The following is a 19,868-nucleotide window of genomic DNA, read 5'->3' on the forward strand; positions in this document are numbered from 1 at the left end:
CATGCACCCACCACTCTCTGTGTAAAAAACTTACCCCTGAAATCCCCCTTATATCTTCCTCCAATCACCTTAAAATTATGTCCCCTCGTGTTAGCCATTGTCGCACTGGGAAGAAGTCTCTGACTATCCACTCGATCTATGCCGCTTTTCATCTTGTACACCTCTATCAAGTCACCTCTCATCCTCCTTCTCTCCAAAGAGAAGAGCCCTAGCTTGCTCAACCTATCCCCATAAGACATGTTCTCCAATCCAGGCAACATCCTGGTCAATCTCCTCTGCACCTTCTCTAAAGCTCCCACATCCTTTCTATAATGAGGCGACCAGAACTGAACACAATACTCCAAGTGTGGTCTGCCCAGTTCTATAGAGCTGCAACATCATCTCACGGTTCTTGAACTCAATACTCTGACTAATGAAGGCGAAAGCTCCATACGCCTTCTTAACTACCCTATCGACCTGTGTGGCAACCTTGAGGGATCTGGATGTGGACCCCAAGATCCCTCCGTTCCTCCACACTGCTAGAAGTCCTGCCATTAACCTTGTATTCTGCCTTTGAATTCAATCTCCCGAGGTGAATCACTTCACACTTATCCAGGTTAAACTCCATCTGCCACTTCTCAGCCCAGCTCTGCAATCTATCAATATCCTATTGTAATCTGCAGCGACCTTCTACACTATCCACAACACCACTAACCTTTGTATCATCAGCAAACTTACTAACCCACCCTTCCACATCCACATCCAAGTCATTTATAAAAATCACGAAGAGCAGGGATCCCAGAACAGACCCCTGCGGAACACCACTGGTCACTGTCCTCCAGGCAGAATACACTCCATCTACCACCACCCTCTGTCTTCTATGGGCAAGCCAATTCTGAATCCACACAGCCAAGTTTTCCTGGATCCCATGCCTCCTGACTTTCTGAATAAGCCTTCCATGAGGAACCTTATCAAATGCCTTACTACATATATCAAAACTGCATAAACTTAATACTGCATGTTGCAGCTAGTGTGTACTTATAGAGTTGTACCTTATAGTGTAAATAGTATTAGTTTTGGAACAATGGAAATACCTTTAGGAATATGAAAGGGCTGTTAATTAAAAATGGATAGGAGCTGAAATAAACTATCTTGGGAAAATATATTTCTCACATCATTTATTGAGAGGAGAAGTAACTTTGTTTGCAGCTGAGACTGCTATCAGCAATGCAAAATGTGTGTACTTAGTACTTATGGCACTTAGCTCCTGCCTTTGTCCTTGGGCTCATGATTGGAGCAACTTAGGAGCAAAGAGGTGAGAGAGTTCGCCACCACAAGTACACAACACATTCATTACTGATACCAATCTCTCCTGCAAATAAAATGAAATATCTTCAGAACAGGGTTCATAAGGGTCATCCTTCTTCATATACAAAACTATTAAATCTTGCCTACAAGCAGGAGCATAAAAAAATTACTACCCCTTTGTTTTTCCCTTCAGATTGCCTTCTTTGCCAAAGGTCATGAGTTACTAACGCTACATTTACTTTGACACAGGCCTGCTTCACATGTAGAAGCTAAACATCATAGCTGAATGCAGTATTCTCTGCCCACAAAACCACCAGGCATTTTCAGCAGGGCTCAAAGCTTTGTTAGCACAAAGTCAGCAGAAGATCCCTGAAGTGAGTTTCATAGCAAATCTGTCCAGCCATCTTGCACTCAATCAGACCAGAGAGTCTGTTGGTGACCCTGAGGTGTTAATTAGTGAGTGTGGCCTTGCTCTATAATTGCTTGGAATTATGTATTTCAGTAAACTATTCAACAAGCTCCCTGCAGCTCCTCTTCTAATTCATAATTGCCACATGAACAGTTGCCATTCAGTTCAATTGCTCAGCAACTAAAGGTAGTCTGTTCATGAAGCCCCCACCTGCCTCTTAATTGCTTGCTAAATGCACCCACCCCACCCTTCCCAAAACTGCGTGGATAATTTACTCGGTGTACTGACCAACATTCCACAGCCAACAACACTGTTGGTCACTTCATATGTCAAAAGTATGAAGTGCTCCATGTATGCATTCGGTGCTCCAAGTGTGGCCTCCTCTACATTGGTGAAATCAAATGCAGACTAGGTGACCCTCCTCCCACACTATCACTGATATGTCAGTCCTCGGCCTCCTCCACTGCCAGGAGAATTCCAAGTGCAAACTGGAGGAACAGCACTTCATTTTCCGTCTTGGAACCTTGCAGCCTAACAACATGAACATTGAATTCTCCCACTTTAAGTAGGAGAATTCTATTCCCACCCCCTTCCCCACAGCCCCCCCCCCCCAACCATGTTTCTTTTCTTCCCTTTCCTAGCCTATCTCCGTTTTTTCTACCCTTTTTTTCTCCTTTCTCTCCTTAGCTTTGACCCATCCCCTGGTGGATCTGCTCTCCCCTCCTCCCCTGCACCTGCCCGTCACTATCTCTTATCTGCATCTACCTATCATCACCACGTGCCCACCCCGCCTCCCCTCTTTTGTCCACCTCTTGCTTTTCCCTCCTATATATTGGGCTTCCCCTTTTCCTATCTTCAGTCCTGAAGAAGGGTCCTGACCCGAAACGTTGACCGCCTGCTTTTCTCCATGAATGCTGCCTAGCCTGCTGAGTTCCTCCAGCATCATCGTGTTTTTCATCAGAAGTAATTCATTGCTTTGAAATCCTTTGGCATATCCTTGTTGATTGCTAAATAAATGCCTACTCTTTCCTTTTACTTACATAAATGGAAGACCCAGAATATCAGTATGTGAAATGTTGTGGCGCATAGGATGGATGGGTGTGTATGAAATAACATTTCAAGCGCAGGCCTTTTTGGAATGCAATTGGCAGCCAGCCACGAGGGAGCAAAATTTGCACTGGCCACCCATAGTTTGGGAGAGTGTAGCTTCTGGCAAAATTTCCACTGTCTAAGTAGGAGTGAAAATGCTAGAGTTTATTATTAAGGAAGCAGCAACAGGTTAGTTAGTAAACAATAACAGAATTGGACAGAGTCAACAGGATTTTATGAAAGGAAAATCATGTTTGACAAATCTGTTAGCTTACTTTGACATTGTAACTAACAAATGTAGATAGGTTGATGTGTTTGGACTTTCAGAAGGTCTTTGATAAAGCAGCTCAAACTTAAAGAGAGTTAGAGTGCTTGGTGTTGGGGATAATGTATTGGTGTGGAGTGAGGATTAGTTAATAGGCAGAAAACAGAGAGTAGGCTTGGCGTGCTACAAGGATAGTTGTTGAAGCCCCAGAAGCGCACAATCTGTATCAATAATTTGGATCAGGAGACCAAGTGAAATATATCCAAGTATACTGATGACCCTAAACTGGGTGACAGAGTGGGTTGTGAGGAGAATGTAGAGTGGTTTCAGGAGGACATAGGCAGACTTTAAGTGAAGGGGTAAGGACATGACGGGTAGAATATAATCAGGAAAAAAGGTGAGATCATCCACTTTGTCAGAAAACATGGAAAGGCAGGGTGAGGGATTGAAAGGTGTTGGTGTTCAAAGGGAGCTGGGTGCCCTTATGCATGAATCATGAAAAGCTAACATGCAGCTGCAGCAATTAGGAAGGCTAATACAATAATCTGGCCTTTATTGCAAAAGGATTTCTGTACAAGAGATGCCTTGCTCTGATTAGATAGAGCTGGTGAGACTGCATCTGGAATGTTACATAAAAGTCTGATCTCTCTACCAAAAGAAGGGTAAGTTGTGATAGATGGAGGGTAGTGAAGAATCCTCAGATGGATTCCTTTTTTTCCTTTTCCAAAGGAGGTGTATTCAACGATTACAGCATCCCATTATTACAATATTACAGTGCTCCATGATTCATGCTATTTACAGTTTCAAATTATAAAACAGTTATCACTATCCAGAGCACACTCGAGCCCCTGTGGCGTCCACCGGTCCCGGAAATGCTCCAGTGTACCCATGGATACCTTGTGCTCCTTCTTCAGGGACACACGGGCACAGATGTAACCCCGGAAAAGGGGCAGGCAATCCGCTTGACTGCCCACTGTGCCCACTGCCTAGACCCATGAATGGCCACCTTGGCCAGGCCCAGGAGCAAACTAACCAGGAGATCCTCCGACTGGGTGACCGAAGATCAGGAAAGTAAGGTTGAAGTGCGGCCAAAGCTTGAGCAGCCCCTTCAGATACTCAAATAGAGGCTGCAACCTACCAGATTGATTCTTGGAATAGTTGGTTTGTTGTAGGTGGAAAGATTAAGCAGAGTGAGCCCAAACTCTCTTGAGTTCAGAAGAATGAGAAGTGATCCAGGTTAAAAATTCTTAACTGCGATTGAGAGGGTGGATGTGGAATTATATTTCCACTGGCTGGGGTGTCCAGAACCACACTCTCAAAATAAGAGGTTAGCCAAAAATGAGGTCTAATCACCCAAATGTTAGTGAATTTTTGGAATTCTCTACCCAAGAGAACTGTGGAGGCTTTGTCGAAGTGTATATTCAAGATGAAGGCTTTTCAACCTGAAATGTTAAACTGTTTTTCTTTTCACAGATGCTGCCTGACTTGCTGAGTGTTCCCAGGATTTCCTGTTCTAATTCAAGATGAAAATTGGTCGGTTTTTAGATGTTAATGGAATTAAGGTAAATGGAGTTTGAGCATGAAAGTGGGACCAAAGTAAGTAATTTGTTAAAGAACCCCCCTCCTCATGATACTTTTATGAACCTTCATTCGAACACCCGCCCAATGCACTTCCATTTCTCTGTCTCCACTCTGTTCCAATGGACACTTCCCTTCCATTCTCCTACTTGACACTCATTTGCCCTCCTCAACTTTGAGGCATTTACCTGAAGTTGAAGAGAGCTGAAGTACTATGACTTCTTGGAGAACAAAGGAATTCATAGATTTATACAATTTAGGAGACCAAGTAAACCCAAAATTATTTACAGCCAATGTAGTACTTTCATAATATGACCAGTCTTGTTCAGAATAACATTGGTAGGCTCCCACAAACAGGAATCAAGTAAATGATAAGGCCATCTCATAAACTGGTGAATTGTTTTTTTATTGTCACATGTACCAAGGTACAGTGAAAAACTTGTCTTGCATACCGTTCATACAGGTTAATTCATTACAATAGTACGCTGAGGTAGTACAAAGTGAAACAATAACAGAATGCAGAATAAAGTGTTACAGTTACAGAGAAAGTGCAGTGCAGGTAGACAATAAGGTGTAAGGTCATAACGAGGTAGATTGTGAGGTCAAGAGTCCATTGTATCATATTAGGGAACCATTCAATAGTCTTATAACAGCAGGATAGAAGCTGTCTTTGAGCCTGGTGGTACATGCTTTCGGGGTCTTGTATCTTCTGCCTGAAGGAGGAAGGAGAAGAAGGAATGTCCAGCCTTGTGGGGAACCAGTGGAGCAGAGGTGTTGCTGCCTATCCTTACTGATTGGCATTGGTATTGGTTTATTATTGTCACTTGTACCGAAGTACAGTGAAAAACTTGTTTTGCATGCTGTTCATACAGATCAATTCATTACATAGTACAGATACATTGAGTTAGTACAGAGTGCATTGATGTAGTACAGGGTAAAAACAATAACAGAATACAGAGTAAAGTGTCACAGCTACAGGGAAGTGCATTGCAGGGAGACAATAAGGTGCAAGGTCAAACAAGGTAGATTGTGAGTTCAAGAGCTCATCTTATCATATAAGGGAACGATTCAATAGCCTTATCATTGTGGGATAGAAGCTGTCCTTGAGCCTGGTGGTATGTGCATACCACCAGGTGGAGTCCATGGAGGGGAGGCTGGTTTCTGTGATGCACTGGGCTGTGTCCACAACTCTCTGCAGTTTCTTGCGGTCCCAGGCAGAGCAGTTGCCATACTAAGCCGTGATGCATCCAGATAAGATGCTTTCTATGGTGCATCAATAAAAATTGGTGAGTGTCAAAGGGGACATATCAAATTTCTTTAGCCTCCTGAGGAAGTAGAGGCACTAGTCAGCTTTCTTGGCTGTGGCATCTACGTGGTTGGACCAGGACAGGCTATTGGTGATTGCAGTCTGTTGGTCAGGAAGTCAAGGATCCATTTGCAAGGGGAGGTGTAGTGTCCCAGGTCTAGGAGTTTAGATGTATGTTTGTTGAGGGATTGCACTGGCTAAGGTGAATGAAGTCCTGAAGTCTTTTAAGTCCAGTGCAAAATGAGTTGTCCAGCAGTTCAACACTCTGTCAGTGCTTCACTGAACCTATGAATGTTTGACTGAGTTGTCCAGATAGCTGCTGTGTTACTGCCCTCCCCCTCTTCCCATTACCCCAACGACAGATGATTGCAATGTGATGCACTTTTACTGTCTTAAAAAACTTTGCAGAAATCTAAATATTTGCCAGAAAGTATACTGATCAGGACAGGTGTTTCTGAACTGGAATCAAATATTAACCTTTGATTCAATCTCTTCTGTTCAAAAAGCTATCATTTCAAAACTGCTGTCTGCTGTCTGTATTTTGTAATCGTTCCTTTACCCACATTTATGGAAAGGTTCCAACATTTGCACAATAGAAAGCTCAATGTTAATGAGCAAAGATTGTGGGAAAGTATATGGTGAGTTGCCCTGCTGACCTTCATGTTAACGCTACATTAAGCACATTCTTTCATATCAGTGAAGCGGTCTCTGACATGACAGTAAACAAAACAGACTTGTGGGGTTAGGTTAAAAATGACACATTTTGATTCAAGTGCAGGTGTAGCAGCAGAGCAAAGGCAAAACTCGAATCCATCTGAGCCTTGGATAGTTTAAATCAGATCCATTATAAAACTATTGGTATTTAATATAATTGATTAAATCTCAAAGAGCTTACCAAAACACTTCTTCCATTTCTGGATCAAAGGTGAACCTTTGATAACAAATTAAATCATTGCATTCTTATTTTCACCATGCGATTTTTAATTTTCTGCATAGATAAGGTGATTTATTATCACTTAATGGTCAAACCGATATTTAACTTCATTATTAATAAATGGGCAAAGATAATAGAACTGTTTGAAGATCTTATGTTGTAGAACTGAGACATGCAGAACAGATGTTCCCTCACTACTCCAAACTAAATAACTACAGCCAATGACGATTGGGATGACACCAAGCACCATAGCACCTTTAGGCTAGGGAGTGGATTAAATCAGCTCTTGAGCACTATCCAATGACCATGCTGCATAAGATGTAGGTATGTGGATTTCATCATATAGGGTTCAGAGTAAAACCGAACCTTTAACTGCCAAGTCAATGGCTGGCAGTTGCTCCAAGACAAAATAACTGGATTATCTAATGCTTAAGCAATCTGGGTGTCAGTGGCAAAGTCAACCTCTAACTGATTTTAAGAAGGTCATGATGAAGCTTTTCCTTCAACTACTTCATTTCTTCTGATGAAGGTTTACCCATAGAGTCATAAATAATGAATTTCAGGAAAATGACACAGCGACAATGGAGCAATGACAATATATTTCCAGTTCAGTAAAGTATATTGCTTGGTAATGATTTGGCATGTGAATTTAGTCCCATTGCCTGGATTTCACCATCAAGTTGAATTCCCAATAATACAGCGAGTAAAGGCACCACCAGAAGCCATTGGTATCAGGTTTATTTCTCATTCTACACCAAGTTAGAAAATTCAGCTTCACCAGGCTAGGAAGGAGTAGAATATCAGCCTAAATTTCTGTTTCCTGTCACTGGCTTCAGCGGGAAAGTCATCAAATGAGCAACCTTTCCAGTTTAATTGCATCAAGATTGACAATATTCATTTTGGCTCCCACAGAACCCTTCATACGTCAGACCAAGATCCAATCTTCCTTTCTGTCACATGACTAAGATGAGATAGGATGGGCTTGCTAGCAGGCCAGGGGCAGTGGGGAGATGATGGGTTGGGGCAAGAGTTGGATGGAAATACTGCTGGTGTTAGAGTGATGCGTATATGAGTGGGCGTGGATAACAATGTCTCAGCATCCCTCACTATCTTCTTTTCAGGAAAGATATTCCATAACCCATTTTTACACGGTAATAGAAGTGTCCTCCAATGATTGTTGAACCACAGATGTATCCAGGCAGCAAGAGGCCGAAGTGTCCATGGTCATCTGGAAAATCCTGCTGCCTGTATTCTTATGCAATGCCCTATTACCTTTCATCACTCTGCTTGTTGACCCACATTGACTCCTGTCTCAGTAATGCTTTGATATAATGTTACTTTGTGTTATTTTCAGATCCTGAAGCCTCACTCATGCCAAATCTGTACGCTTCTCCAGTCCTACAACCTTCTATTCTCATAGAGTCACACAGCAACACAAGAGGCCCTTTGGCCCATCAAGTCCATACTGACCTTTAAGCACCCATTTACACAATGCCTATTTTGTGCTCCTCAAATTCCCACCAACTTTCTCAGATTCTATCATTCACATGCATACTAGAGGTAAATTATAGTGGCCAATTAACCGACCAACCCACACGTCTTTGGGATGTGAAAGGAAACCTGAGCATGCAGAGGACACCACCCAGTCACAGACAGAATGTGCAAACTCCACACAGACAGCAACAGAGGTCAGGATTGAGTCCAGGTCACTGGAGCTGTGAAGCAGCACCTCTTCTAGCTGTACTGTTGTACCCCTCAGAAACAGACAATGTTTTAAGTGAGCTAGATATTCTGTGCTGATGGAGAGATAATAGGGTCAGAAGTTCAGAGGAGGATGTGATTCTTAAAAGGAGAGAGGCTCTTGTTGAGGGTTTGGTATGATGATCGCAGCAAAGATGATGACCTGTAAATTAATTTTTGCTTGAAACCATGCCATAAAAGGTCACTGGACTTGGCACTGTTGCCAATTGTTCTAATACCACTGGAGTTTCACTCTACAGGGTTTTGTAAGTAAAAGCAGTGTGACGAAGAAGCTTTTCCAAGATTGTGCACTTCTATAACATATTTCCAAGAGTCACATGCATGACTGTGAAGGAACCTTCTCGGTCTGTCATTGCACCCTGATCTCTTAAAGCAGTGCTACTCATTGACAAACATCTTTGTAAGTTACTGGATGACTTGAGGTGAACTAGTGCTAAGATACAGGATCAGGCATCACACTTCTCCTTTGATGGCTTTGTGATCAGGATAGCAGAGGTAGACACTTGGGGAGCTGATTGGTGTGCTTGGGTTCTCCCACCCAAATAAAAAAGGAGGCCTCACCTGAATAGCAAATGAATGTGGTGTTCCATTATGCAGCTCTATCAATAACAGCGCGATGCTACTACAGCGCCAGCGATTGGGGTTCAATTCCCGTCGCTGTCTGTAAGGAGTTTGTACGTTCTCCCGTGTCTGCGTGGGTTTCCTCCAGGTGCTCCGATTTCCTCCCACATTCCAAAGACGTATGGGTAGGTTAATTTGGGTTTAAAAAAAAATGGGCAGCGTGGACTCGTTGGGCCGGGAGGGCATGTTACCACGCTGTAAATAAAAAATTAAAAATTTAAAAAGATTAAAAATAAATAATAGAATATTCCTTTTCGTCTAGCACAAGTGGAACTGCTTTCTCCCATTAGTGTCTGATGATCCTGTGAATGAGTAACACTGTTTCTTTGTAGATGATGCACGGTTCTACATGGCATCAATGGTGTCATGCATGCAATGCATGGTGATTGATGTTACTGCTATGGCAGCATGTTGATGCAGCATTTAGTGCTACTGCACCACAGCTCCAGGGACCTTAATCCAATCCTGACCTTGGTTGCTGCCTGTGTGGACTATGCACATAGGTTTCTTCCAGTTAGTCTGGTTCCCTAAAAAAAATGGTAATTTATTTGATTATTGTAAATTACCATTTACTGTGAGTTAACAGCAAAATGAGTCATGAATTGATGATGATATATGAGAAAGAATTATTTGCAGGGGTACAGGGAAATAAGGAAAAAAAGGAGACTTATATGTTTGGTTCCTTGGGAGCCTATCTGGACCTGATAGACTGAATGGCCTCCTTTTGCATCATTATGTGAAGATAAACACATGGAACTATGTTTCCATTTGCACAATGTTGTAGTATATATGTGTGTGAATGTACCTTTAAGAACTGTGCATTCAAGCAACATAACCTTGATACACTATTGTTCTGGGCACTACTGTTTGTTTTTGAGAACGGCTTCAATAAAGGATGTTCTGTTGTTAGCTCAGTCTGATCTGAATGATAGCACTTACATCAATACTAAAGAAACCCACAGATACTACAGATATTCCACTGAATTTCTTGGTCAATGTCTTTGGCCTCTTATTTTATTTCAGGACCTTCACGGAAAAAGTGAAAAAAGCATGAAGAATAAAAAAAACTGTCCAATACTGCCTTTACTTTGCAATTTGAGAAGGTTATGGAGTGTTTGAACATGCTTATAGATACTTTTGTTTTTTTCCTTTCCCTCAGTCAATTACTGCAGTCTCTTGGAACAGTTTTGTATAAACAGGACCACGAGGCTTCCTTCCACTCCTCATGCGACCTCATTAATCAGCTGGGACAGGCTAAAAAGAATAACCATAAACATGTAGTCAAAAGGTCAGAAACAGGGCGTTTCAGAGCTCACTAGTCAGATGTTTTTACTAGTCAATGCCTGTACTGCTGGCATGGAGCCTGGAGAATTTGTCTTCCCTGGGATCAGAGAAATAGCTTGCATGGCTATTAACCATGTTCCATCCTCAGTTACCCTCAATGTTCTTAATGTTCAGTTAAATTATACTGTAAATATTTGAATATAATCCTGATACAAGAAATTTTCTGGCACTGTATAATGCAGGCAAAACATTTTGAGTCCTGATATCCCCTTTACATTGTCAGTAACATTACAGCTCATAAATTAGCTGGATTACTTTGATCCAGAGTCTTTTTTTTATTTTGGAAATGCCTTTCTCCAGTATTCATTTTCCTTTTCTGGAGTTACCGATTCATGCTGAGATATGATTCCAAGGGCAGCAAGCACCCACCAGTACCCTATGTATTCACCAGACTAATGGGTGAACTCATCTCTATGCCAACGTGCACTTACTTCAACTGGAGTTGCTGGTTAGCATCAAGAACAGGAACCCAAGCAGCTATTTCTTTCATCAGTCTAGGATAGCCAGTAAAGAAGACAGGCAGGAACTTAGCATGGATCAAGATCAAATCCTCCTGGTTCTATAGCTATTTTGTGCTTTTTCAGGATATTGCTATAATTTTATTGTGGCTAGTGAGGTGGCAACTTTTCAAGGGAATGACTTAAAGTAGTGGCAATGTTTACCTTTTCTATTCCAACAGGGTTCAAAAAGATATTGAGGATTGTTTTAACCTAACCCTGAAGTGGGAGACCGATGAGATTTGGGAGTAGTTTTTTTTATAACTGTCCAAACTTATTCTCCAGTGACTGGAAAGTAAAACAGAGAGGAGTGTAGGACTAGCATTGTACCCAATCTCATCAGTTTCCTGCCTTGAGACTGGATTAAAATTACTCCCATTGTCTCAACGAAGCAGTATGGCAAATTTACTTTCTTTGGAAATGAGAATAGACAGTTGTTATTTTTATCACAATAATGTTCGACATATCTGACACAATGGTAGTCTTAAGTCATTTTCATCATATACTTAAAAACAAACAATACAAGACTTCTCAAATTTCCATTCACAGAACCGTGCCATTACTAATTACATGATCTTGAAGTACTGGTAATGAATAGACTGTGTTGGCCATAATAAATTAGAAGGTGGAATTGTGTGATTTACTTTCACACTTCCTTTTAATCTTTCCAAGACTGATTTTTTTAATGATAACAGCCAAATAAATATGATACAAAAGCTGCAATTATTTGAGCAAATTACTTTTGATGTAGTAATTATTTAGGAATTATATGTAAAATCAGATTTTAATAAGCATTTCTGTAATGACAAAAAAAGCCTTGGGATAATAATTTCCACATTAATGCTTGAAAACCATCTTGTTCCAAATATTAATCAGCAACCAATTTTCATGCAGTGAGATGGTGGTGATGGGAAATGGGCTTTTGAATGCACTGGGGGAGGGAACAGAGTAACAAATTTCTGAAAGTCAATTGAGTAGGTCGGAATTTGCAGTCTCAACTCAATTAAGCCAATAGAATTTTCCATCAAGGGTCTCAGACCTGAAACATTGACTGTTTCTTTTTCCACAGTTGTTTCCTGACCTGCTGTGTTTTCCCAGTATTTTCTGTTTTGCTTCAGATTTCCAGCATCAGCAGATTATTTGATTTTCAAGTTTTCTTTCTGGTTTCACATCTCCAGGTTGTGAGGATACCCGATGTGTTGTCACATGACAGGGCTGTACTTAAAGGAAAAGTCTACATGTAAAGTATAGGTCTTCAGGATGGAAGGTGTGCATTGAGCAAAGGCAGCAGCCAGAATTGCCACTGGAAGAAGGACCATTCTTTTCCTGTGCATCAGAAAAAGTCTACTGCTCTCATTAAGAAGGCGTGGTTGGAGGTTGTTGACGAAGTGAACAGCAGGCACCTCGAGGTAGATGCAACACGGGAAGTAATTTACCAATCTATCAGGTCAGCAAAAGTACATATATTTGGTGACACAACAAGAGGTTGTGCTTTAAACTCTCCGCCTCCCTTCATTTGATCTTGCTTGGTGTTCTCCATCATATCTCTCCTCCTACCAATGTATCTCTCAGCAGCATTCAGCCTCCACTTCATGTACTTGCCTTTTAAACATGCATTCCTTAAACAATATAATGCATGTATCTTGCAGTAACTCTCCTCTAATGCACTGCACCTATTGAGTGAAATTCAGACCCTTTGCTTACACACGGGTCTGTTTCATTGCCTATTGTAGATGAAGATAAGCCAAGATGGACAGCCACAAGTAGATCAGAGGCAATCTGCATCCCTTTCCCTTGGAAATGGAAAAACAAGGGTCTTGATGGCAGAACTAGAAAAACCTCTGAAACAGACAACTTCTTAAGGATGAAGTTCTGAGAAGACTGGGTGGCAATCTTGCCTGAAGAATCAACCATTTTTACTTCTCTTCCATTGTCAAGCAAATTAAGATCTCAATCCCCTTCTGCATGTCCCAATGAATGCATCACAGAGAAAAAAATAGTTTCTGTTCTCAGTTGCTTGCTATAAGTATGCTCCTGCCTTTTATAATTGCTTGAACAGTGAATTTACTTTTGCACTATTTATTACATCTATCTATCTATCTATCTATCTATCTATCTATCTATCTATCTATCTATCTATCTATCTATCTATCTATCTATCTATCTATCTATCTATCTATCTATCTATCTATCTATCTATCTATCTTGTGACTTATGGTGATTTTTATGACTTGCACTGTACTGCTGTTGCAAAACAACAAATTTCATGACATATGTCAGTGATAATAAACCTGATTCTGATTCTGATTCAGTTATAGGCAAGCTCAAATGCGAAACATTGCATTTTGGAATGTCATTTATAATCTCGGTGACCTACTTTGGATTACACAAGGAGCACAGCAGTTTATCTCCATATTTTTAACAAGGCCTTCCTAATGTTTGTGTCATAACTAGCTGAATCACTTTGGGATCATGCATTTCTAATATCCTTTAATGATCTGTAACAGAGAAGAGAAAATATGTCATCTAATAACAGGGTTGGGTCTTTTGCCATCTTCTACCATAAATGCATTTCTGTTGCATGAAAGAATATTTTCTTTTCCTCACAAACAAGTAACTGGAGCTGACTGCTAGAAAAAGCTCCTTGAATTCCACTAGGAAAACAGATGCCCTTTGACAGGAGGACAAGAAACCTTGGGCTTTCAGTTGCAAGCCGGTGGTTTGCAAATGCCATTTACTTGTCAAGTACATATCCGGGTTTCAGAAACTGGGTGAAAAGGATCATTGACGGCAACTGAAGCGGAGGAGGGGGCTTGGTAAAATGGACAGCTGTGGGAGGAATTTTAATTCTCTGCTTCTCTGACTTCCTTCAGTCGTCTAGGTTTGTTTTGTCAAGTTTCACTCAAGATTGTAACCTCAAACAGGTATAAGTCACTGCACACTAGCTCCTAATTTCTTCTTGTAGATGCAGTGGAAATTTTCTCTTCTGGAGTCGCTTTCAGTTGTAAATCCATTCTTGAATAGTAGATATTGAATATTCTTTATTGTTCTTTCTTGAAGACGCTGATGCATGCTCTTTAATGCCTCGGACCATCAGATCTTCTTTTGTCCCTTGGTCAACTGGGTCTTCACGAATGACCCAGATATTTTCCAGTACAGTTACCACTGACACCGAACAGTTCAGCTTTAGTCACATTCAAACAGGGGTGAGCTGTGTGCATCCACTGTTTTGAGTACAGTGAATAGTAGAAATGCAGGTGTTGATTTTGAACTGGCACGGAGAGCTTTCTCAGGATAGTAATATAAAACTTGATGCAAGTAAAATTTAAAGGGATGGCATCAATTAAGTGTCACAACAGGAGGGGAAAAAGTTCTGATATCTTTGGAAGGTACCTTCATTCATTAACATATACCAAAGGAAATGTGACCAAGAAATGAGAGGAAAATTTGAAGGGCACGGCAAATGAAGAAGCAGGCACAGGTCTGCCGGCCAGTGATGAAGCACTTCAACAGCTGCTGAAGTCAAGGCATTTGATGTGTGCCACTCAGCAGCACCACTTCAAGGATGGAGCTCTGAGAACCATTCCTTAGCGTAAGCCCAAAAGTCTGTACTTCAAGGAATTGCAACCAAGTTTCAGCAGATTGTTCCCTTTCCTGCATGCCACAACTCTATGCTCCAAGGTAGTTACTAGTGTCCTTGCTGCATCCTGAATACTATTCTTTGATGAGCTGTGTCCTGTGAAAGTATTCCTTGTGGTGATAGCCAGCCCAGTACACCAGGCCCTCACAATAACTCAAATATGGAATGTGATCCATGCTTTTGGTTACATTGCTGCTGCCACAGGCAGTGTCAATGCTTGAATCTGCCAATAATATTTTTACATAAATAAACAATTTAATGGCGACCTTATGGTCTTTATTGCTCTGTTGTAAAGCCACTTACGATGAAGCAAATATGCTCAGTGTCCTGATTGTTATTCTGCACTGGAAGGTATATCAGTTGAGGACTGGTTAGATCATTGAAAGCTCCCCCATAATCAAATAGTCCCCTCACAGTCTGTGTCAGGGTTCATCGATGAACGTCTTTTGGATCTCACTATCCCTTCTCTTTTCTCCCTTCAGATACTCAGTGAAACCAGCATTTTTATGAAGCTTCTGTCACTTGTGCTAATATCCCTTAGTATAAATTTTAATTCAACCATGACAGCGAGGGAATTTAAATGAAAGTAATTAAATAAAATCAGGAATTAAAAATAAGCTACTTGCAATAACAGTAGTCATGAAACAACTTGTGGATGACGCCAAAATTGGTGGTGGAGTGAACAGTGAAGAAGGTTGTTTAAGGTTACAATAGGATATTGATTGACTGAAAAAGTGAGCAAAGGAATGGCAGATGGAATTTAACTCAGACAAGTGCGAAATGATGTATTTTGGTAAGTTAAACCAGGGCAGAATATACACAGTAAACGGCAGGTCCCTGAGGAGTATTGTAGAACAGACACACAGAGGGGTACAAGTACATGGTTCCCTGAAAGTGGTGACACAGGGAGACAAGGTGGTGAAGAAGGCGTGTGGCACACCTGCCTTCATCAGACGGTGCATCGGGACATCATGTTAGACCTGCACAAGCTGTTGGTGAGATCGCACCAGGAATATTGTGTGAAGTTCTGGTCGCCATACTATAGAAAGGATGTGATTAAGATGTAGAAGGTGCAGAGGTTGCCAGGACTGGAGGGCTTGAATTATAAGGAGAGACTGGATAGGCTGCGACTGTTTTCCCTGGAGCAAAGAAGGTTGAGACAGGTGACCTTATAGAGGTTTATAAAATCATAAGGGGCATAAATAAGGTGGATGGCCACAGTCTTTTTCCAAAGTTAGGAGAGCTTAAAACTGGAGGGCTAAGGTTTAAGGTGAGAGGGAAAAGATTTAAAGGGGACCTGAGGGGCAAGTTTTCATACAGAGACACGGTTATTGTATGGAAAAAGCTACCAGACAAAGCGGTAGAGGTGAGTAATTACGTTTAAAAGACAGTTGGACAGGGACGTGGATAGAAAGGGTTTAGAGGGATATGGGCTAAATGCAGGCAAACGGGACCAGTTCAGGAATGCACGCTGGTCAGCATGGATGAGTTGGTCTGAGGGGCCTGTTTCCATGCTGTATGGCTCCATATATTCTGAAAGATCCCTTCTGGTTCTTGAAAATCCTTTCAGAAAGGATATCTGTTTTCCTCATCTAGTCTGGCCTATTTGTGATTCCAGACCTGCCAATATGGCTGATGCTTAACTGCCTTCGCAGTTCAGAGGTGGATGATAAATGCCAGCATTGTCAGTGACTTCCATATCCCACAGTCAAAGAAAAAGAGACCCTGGGACAACATGCTACATTAAAGACTAAAATTAATATTAATTACTCACTACTACTAGCACTAACACAACTGTAACAACAAAGCAAAGAGGAACATTGTGAAGATGTGGGAAGTAAAAGATAAAAAAAGCATAATTTTTATACTTCTATACATGTATTCAATTTGTAATAATGGAGCTACTGCTAATATACAGTCATTTTTTATATTACAATGGAATGACTCTCAGGTCTCAGACAATATGTAATGAAGAAGGTTAAAAGTTTGTTACTGTATAGCATAATTTTTTAAAGATGTATATGTATTAACTTCAACCATGTATGAAGCCAATATTACATGAGATGAACAGAATGTAGCAACACCCTGAAAATGCCCCCAGTCTTAAGTGACATTTTACTTTTTTTAGCTGATATTATTTCTGATGTTTGGCGGCATTAGTTCAAAATGCTCAGAATTGAATTCAGGCCAGACATATGGGATGAAAGTTTTGGTTATTTGATTGTCGTGGAGCATTTATACAATTGCATCTACAAAGTCTGGTAAATTGTGAAAATGAGTGGAAGGGAAATGAAACTGTAATCTTGAAGCAATGTCAATAATCCTCTGGGCCAGGGATCAAAACAACTGACTTGAAGTCTAATGGAAACCACAAACTGTATCTAACCCTGACCTTGTAGTTCCAGACCCTGATGTGGTCCAAGATGAATCATTTTCAAAGGAGGATAGAGTCAGGATTAAACCATTTACCACTTGTGTTTCAGACCCTTGCTTACAAGTGAATATCTGAACCAAGGAAAATAGGAACAGGAGCAGACCAGTCAGCCTTTAAAGCTTTCCACCAACCTCTAAGATCATGGCTGATCTGCCCCAGGCCTCATCTCCATTTTTGTGACACCTTCCCCATGGTCCTCAATTTCTTGATCTTTCAAAAATGTATTTACTTCCTTTTTAAGTACACCCAGTGATCTAGTCCACACAACCCTCTGGGGAAGGAAGTTCCAGGGAGAAGAAATTTCTATGCACCCTTGTTTTAAATGAACCTACCCTAATCTAACAGTGGTACATCTTTTCGTTCCAGTTTCTGCCAATAAGATCACCCCTTATTCTTCAGAACAAAGAATAGAGATGAATTTCTTTAACTGCTTAGGATAGGACAATCCTCTCATCCCAGGAATTAGTCTAATGAGTCTCTTTCAGACTGCCCACAGAGTAACCTTTCTGAAGTGAAAAAATAAATTTTGAGTTAGCCAATGTAGATAGATTTTCAGGATTACAATTACAACAATGTAAAGTAAATTAGGTCCAACGTCTTCCAATTAGCTAGTTAAATTAAAATGAACTCAGCTAACTGGCAGTTCAATGGCGCAACAGGTAGTGCTATTCCAGCAATCCAGGTTTGGTCCTGATCTCTGGTTCAGTTTGTGTGGAGTTTGCATATTCTCCCTGTGCCCATATGTGCTTCCCCATCAGTGGTCTGGTTTTCTCTCACATCCCAAAGACATGCTAATAGGTAGGTCAATGTAGGTGTGTGGAGAGCTGATGGGCATGTGAGGGAGAATAGGTTACAAGGAAGTAGGTAGCAGAATAGGACCAATGGGTTGCTCTCAAAACTAGAAGAGATATTGTGGGACAAAAGACCTTGTTTTATGTTGTAAGAAAATATGCAAAATTCATAAAATTAACTAATTGAACTAACTACAGTTTAACTGCTATGGTCATGGTTTGATAACCTTCAAAGTAAGAACACTCACTATCACACCGAATTATCAACATAGGCTACAAAACGCAAAATTCAACCAACTTTCTTGTGGGAGTAGAACGATTTATATTCTTGGTAACGGTTATTTTTCTGGAGATTTTACTTATTTACCAAGTTCAAGGCTGAAAACATCATCCTGTGTGGGAATAGTTAAGAACTTAGTTTATTATGAAACAATACTGTAACAATGTTGATAGTAAATCATGAAAAATATGAATAAACTAATCACATTCAACTGCTTGTCATATGCTTATTCAGTCACTTTCCATCGTGCATTTGGTCCAATTTCACCAAAACATTCACATCTATAAAACTGTAAAGAAGTATGTAATCAGTTGACGTACAACAGCGACCCAGATTCAATTCCCGCTGCTGTCTGTAAGGAGTTTGTACATTCTCCCTGTGTCTGCATGGCTTTCCTCTGGGTGCTCCAGTTTCCTCCCACATTCCAAAGACATACTGGTTAGGAGCTGTGGGCATGCTATGTTGGCGCCGGAAGAGTGGCGACACTTGCAGGCTGCCCCCAGCACATTCTCAGTAATGCAAAAAGACGCATTTCACTGTGTGTTTCGATGTACATGTGACTAATAAATAAATTTCTTAATGTACTGTATCCTCCCCTGTAGATTCTAGTCTGGTTTATTCAATGTTCTCAGACTATGCACATGCACATGGTGAAGTATCCATGGTCAAACATGTCATGCAGTGATGTTGCTATTACTTTCATATACTGCACAGTCCTCTTTAATTTTAACATGTACAAATTTAAAAGTTTGACTGATGAAATTGATTTTGTATTTTCTCCAAAGTTCATAACTCTGTTGGTGTTACATATGTTCATCCTGGAGACTCAGCAGATGTTATTGATGTAGCGTCCACTCTACACTCATTGGAGGATCATTTCTGAATCAATTCAGTCATGTTCTATATCAACTTTTCTTCAACAGTTGTTGGATTAATCAGGCGTATACTCAATCTCACTATTGTTACAGCTACCTTGCACTGAGAAAGGTTACTACAAACCTTTCAGAACCTTTTATATGCTCCAATGTGATAATTCTGCAAACTATATATCTACAGTAACATTCTGATGTCCTATTTTCCCATCTCCTACTTGCCTGATGGTGTCATGCAATCGGAAGATCTTCCCTTTATAGCACATGTTCTGATGTTTGCTTTGTTTCATAATGCTTTCTTCTAATTTCCTTTCCAGATTCAATTGAATCGGACTTAGACATGTCCTGAGACTTCTGTGCATCAGCATTTCTGCAAAACTGCGTCCTACTAAGGAGCGTGGCGCCGATCTGTGGCTAAAAACAAAATCTGTGAGTCAATACTTTATAATAAACCTGATCTGCCTTGCATGTCTTGCTTCCTTACTGCTTCTTTCACTGATCAATCAGCTCCTTCATTTGAGGCTAGATGATGAGATGTGAAGGGATGTTCAATCACGGTTCAAACTAGAATATTCAGACTGCAGAATGTTATCTGAAGCATTCTCCTTGTGAAAATGGATCCGAATTTTTCTGTGGTGCATGGTGGTGCCTGACCCCACATGCATTAATTCAAACAATTTTGAATGGCTGTAGGCCAACACTGGGAATTTGTCCATACATTTCTTGCAGTGGTCTGTGTGGGCATGCTGCATTGGCCCTG

At 40.8% G+C, this 19,868-nt stretch overlaps 1 long non-coding RNA gene across 1 annotated transcript in view; it reads left to right on the forward strand.

The window, feature by feature from the left end:
* LOC127568637 (uncharacterized) overlaps nt 1–19,512 on the forward strand; it is a 42,828-nt gene extending 23,316 nt beyond the window's left edge. The window contains exons 2-3 of the long non-coding RNA XR_007956044.1: nt 4,524–4,612; nt 19,426–19,512. This is a non-coding gene — a long non-coding RNA (uncharacterized LOC127568637). The remainder of the gene's footprint in view (nt 1–4,523; nt 4,613–19,425) is intronic.
* The last annotated feature ends 356 nt before the right edge of the window (nt 19,513–19,868 follow it).

The sequence above is a fragment of the Pristis pectinata genome, chromosome 3 (genome assembly GCF_009764475.1).
Source record: "Pristis pectinata isolate sPriPec2 chromosome 3, sPriPec2.1.pri, whole genome shotgun sequence".
Taxonomy (NCBI): domain Eukaryota; kingdom Metazoa; phylum Chordata; class Chondrichthyes; order Rhinopristiformes; family Pristidae; genus Pristis; species Pristis pectinata.